Genomic DNA, 5,188 nt, shown 5'->3' with positions numbered 1-5,188 from the left:
ATAGCCCCTGTATACCCCTTGTATAGCCCATGTATACCCCCTGTATACCCCCTGTATACCCCTGTATAACCCTGTATACCCCTGTATAGCCCCTGTTTAGCCCCGTGATTGTTTTACTTTATTTTATTTTGTAAATATTTTATCAATTCTATTTCTTGAACTGCATTGTTGGTTCAGGGCTTGTAAGTAAGCATTTCACTAAGGTTCTACACTACCTGTTCTATTCGGCGCATGTGACAAATAGAATTGGATTTGAAGTGGAAATTTGGGTTGAGACGTTGATTTCAACCTTCATTCACCCACTCAAAAAGGAGAGCCAGAGGATTGTTGAATGTCCCGTGTGTTATCACCATGCTTTCAACCATCTAAAAGCACAACCAAATTCCAATGGTTTAGTTTGATAAACTAAATGTGTTATCACATCTATTTACTTATTTAGTTAATGTCAATAATCATTGTCATGACAGCACATTGGTAGTACAGTGCTTCTACACTTGCATTGCTTGCTGTTTGGGGTTTTAGGCTGGGTTTCTGTACAGCACTTTGAGATATCAGCTGATGTACGAAGGGCTATATAAATACATTTGATTTGATTTTAGTAGACAGTGACCGATATGAAAGCTAAGCAGATTTGTGTATGTTAAAACCCTGGGCAGGAGACAAAAACAATGCTGTCGATTCGCTTCCATAAAAGAGGTGCTGCCCTACCTATTATTTCTGATAGTGGATATAATGTTGAAGATCTGACCTTGTTTCAAAGGTACAAATTCATTCTATTTTATACATGGTTTGTATTTGTTGGAAATTGTTTACCATGATGACAATCATGTGGTAAGAAATTTCACCCTCAAAACAAACAGTTTATGTTGATGACTTTTTTTTCTCAAATCCAATGGTTCAGTATTTTCCACGTAGATATTCCACATCACAATATATTGACAAATGACATTGAAACAACGTTGATTCAACCAGTTTGTGCCCAGTGGGAACTTATTATATACTGTACATCGCTAACCTATTCTTCACTATCTTTCAAGTTGAATTTGTAGATCAGATTTTCGATCCAAATACTTGTTTATGTTTTCCCTTTTCCTATAGTTCCAAAACGACTGAAAATGTAATATAGATTGCATGTATCTCTAACAATGATATCCTCAAAAGGGGAGACTGATGTTGTGTTCTTACAGGCCATTACCTCTTCTTACTCCTCAGTGTAGGAGTGAAGAGTCTTGCTGTGGGGTTTTCTTGATGTGTGTAAGAAACATAGAAATAGAATCTAAAATATAAACGCAACATGCAACATGCAACACTTTTAAAGATTTTGTTGAGTTACAGTTCATATAAGGAAATCTGTCAATTGAAATAAAGTCATTAGGCCCTAATCTATGGATGTCACATGACTGAGCATGAGGCACAGCTATGGATACAGCTCCAATTGGACGCTCCCTCAAAACTTGACATCATCTTTGGCATTGTGTTGTATGACAAAACTGCACATTTTAGAGAGGCTTTTTATTGTCCCCAGCACAAGGTGCATCTGTGTAATGATCATACTGTTTAATCAGCTTTTTGATATGCCACACCTGTCAGATTGATGGATTATCTTGACAAATTGTAAAATTCTCACTAAACAGAGATGTTAACAAATTGGGCCGAACGTGTTGTCTAACAGTCTCAACTACAGTATAAACAGGACTGAATAAGTTATTTTCACCCTTCGGCAGATACAAAACACACCCGTACGTGAATACATGTTAGGAAAGTATGGGTGGTACCCCGAGGGTGGAAAAAGTACCTGATTTTCATGGTTGAGTAAAAGTAAAGTTACCTTAAAAGAAAATGACTGAAGTAAAAGTGAAAGTCACCCAGTAAAATGCTACTTGAGTAAAAGACAAAGTATTGGTTTTAATATACTTAAAAGTATAAAAAGTATAAATCGTTTAAAATGTCTTATATTATAAAGCAAACCAGACAGCACTAGTTTCTTGTTTTTGTATTTATTTACAGATAACCAGGGGCACAGTTCAACACTCAGACAAATCATTTCCAAACGAAGTATTTGTGTTTAGTGAGTCTGCCAGATCAGAGGCAGTAGGGATGACCAGTTCTCTTGATAAGTCCTTGAATTAGACAATTTTCCTGTCCTGCTAAGCATTCAAAATGTAACGAGTACTTTTGGGTGTCAGGGAAAATGTATGGAGTAAAAAGTATATTATTTTCTTTAGGAATGTAGTGGAATTAAAGCAAAAGTTGTAAAAAAATATAAATAATAAAGTAAATACCCCCAAAAAACTACTTAAGTAGTACTTTTACACTGGTGGTACCATTGTGTTGGGTGTGTCTGTCATGTGTAGAGGAAGGAAAGAGGTGGTAGCATGGTGTAGGGTGTGTCTGTCATGTGTAGAGGAAGGAAAGGTGTTCAATCAAACGTGACACATTGGTGTGACAAGAGGATATGTGGTTACTCTGAACAAAAAATACATCTGCTACCATCCACCTCACCCACGACCTGTTTTTTCCCCTTCATAAAACTGCCTCCTTGCACTTCTGAAGCACAGTATCTTTGTCCAAGTAGACAGTATCTTTGTCCAAGCAGACAGTATCTTTGTCCAAACAGACAGTATCTTTGTCCAAGCAGACAGTATCTTTGTCCAAACAGACAGTATCTTTGTCCAAGCAGACAGTATCTTTGTCCAAACAGACAGTATCTTTGTCCAAGCAGACAGTATCTTTGTCCAAGCAGACAGTATCTTTGTCCAAGCAGACAGTATCTTTGTCCAAGCAGACAGTATCTTTGTCCAAACAGACAGTATCTTTGTCCAAGCAGACAGTATCTTTGTCCAAGCAGACAGACACTCTAAGTAATCAATTTTCTATTACGATTGCTTTGAGCTAAAAAAATAATAATAATCACAATCACCTTATTTTCATGTTATTGCCCAGTGCCCCTTCCAGTTTACAGAGGATTAATATGAGTAGTAAAGTGTACTGCTGACCTCTTGTCTACAATTTTATTTTACCCTTATTTAATCAGGCAAGTCAGTTAAGAACAAATTCTTATTTTCAATGACAACCTAGGAACAGTGGGTTAACTGCCTGTTCAGGGGCAGAACAACAGATTTGCACCTTGTCAGCTCGGGGGTTTGAACTTGCAACCTTCCGGTTACTAGACCAACGCTCTAACCACTAGACTACCCTGCCGCCACTACACTCTAACCACTAGGCTACCCTGCCGCCACTCCACTCTAACCACTAGGCTACCTGCCGCCACTACACTCTAACCACTAGGCTACCCTGCCGCCACTACACTCTAACCACTAGACTACCCTGCCGCCACTACACTCTAACCACTAGGCTACCCTGCCGCCACTACACTCTAACCAATAGACTACCCTGCCGCCACTACACTCTAACCACTAGGCTACCTACCGCCACTACACTCTAACCACTAGGCTACCCTGCCGCCACTACACTCTAACCACTAGACTACCCTGCCGCCACTACACTCTAACCACTAGGCTACCTACCGCCACTACACTCTAACCACTAGGCTACCCTGCCGCCACTACACTCTAACCACTAGGCTACCCTGCCGCCACTACACTCTAACCACTAGGCTACCCTGCCGCCCCTACACTCTAACCACTAGGCTACCTGCCGCCCCTACACTCTAACCACTAGACTACCCTGCCGCCACTACACTCTAACCACTAGGCTACCTACCGCCACTACACTCTAACCACTAGTCTACCTGCCGCCCCTACACTCTAACCACTAGACTACCCTGCCGCCACTACACTCTAACCACTAGGCTACCTACCGCCACTACACTCTAACCACTAGGCTACCCTGCCGCCACTACACTCTAACCACTAGACTACCCTGCCGCCACTACACTCTAACCACTAGGCTACCTACCGCCACTACACTCTAACCACTAGGCTACCCTGCCGCCACTACACTCTAACCACTAGGCTACCCTGTCCCCCCTACACTCTAACCACTAGGCTACCTACCGCCACTACACTCTAACCACTAGGCTACCTACCGCCACTACACTCTAACCACTAGGCTACCCTGCCGCCCCTACACTCTAACCACTAGGCTACCTGCCGCCACTACACTCTAACCACTAGACTACCCTGCCGCCACTACACTCTAACCACTAGACTACCCTGCCGCCACTACACTCTAACCACTAGACTACCTACCACCACTACACTCTAACCACTAGACTACCTACCGCCACTACACTCTAACCACTAGGCTACCCTGCCGCCACTACACTCTAACCACTAGACTACCTACCGCCTCTACACTCTAACCACTAGACTACCTACCACCACTACACTCTAACCACTAGGCTACCTACCACCACTACACTCTAACCACTAGACTACCTACCACCACTCCACTCTAACCACTAGGCTACCTACCGCCACTACACTCTAACCACTAGACTACCTACCACCACTCCACTCTAACCACTAGGCTACCTACCGCCACTACACTCTAACCACTAGACTACCCTGCCGCCACTACACTCTAACCACTAGACTACCCTGCCGCCCCTACACTCTAACCACTAGGCTACCCTGTCCCCCCTACACTCTAACCACTAGGCTACCTACCGCCACTACACTCTAACCACTAGGCTACCTACCGCCACTACACTCTAACCACTAGGCTACCCTGCCGCCCCTACACTCTAACCACTAGGCTACCTGCCGCCACTACACTCTAACCACTAGGCTACCCTGCCGCCACTACACTCTAACCACTAGGCTACCTACCGTCCCTACACTCTAACCACTAGGCTACCTACCGCCACTACACTCTAACCACTAGGCTACCCTACCGCCACTACACTCTAACCACTAGGCTACCCTACCGCCACTACACTCTAACCACTAGACTACCTGCCGCCCCTACACTCTAACCACTAGGCTACCTACCGCCACTACACTCTAACCACTAGGCTACCCTACCGCCACTCCACTCTAACCACTAGACTACCTACCGCCACTCCACTCTAACCACTAGGCTACCTACCACCACTCCACTCTAACCACTAGGCTACCTACCGCCACTCCACTCTAACCACTAGACTACCCTGCCGCCCCACGATTCCCAATAACAGGAGGCAGCTTCCTAATAACAAGGCCTGTTGAGCTACACAGCGTAGTCT

This window comes from Oncorhynchus masou, chromosome 12 (genome assembly GCF_036934945.1).
Source record: "Oncorhynchus masou masou isolate Uvic2021 chromosome 12, UVic_Omas_1.1, whole genome shotgun sequence".
NCBI classification, from domain to species: domain Eukaryota; kingdom Metazoa; phylum Chordata; class Actinopteri; order Salmoniformes; family Salmonidae; genus Oncorhynchus; species Oncorhynchus masou.
Note: the sequence above shows the minus strand (reverse complement) of the source record.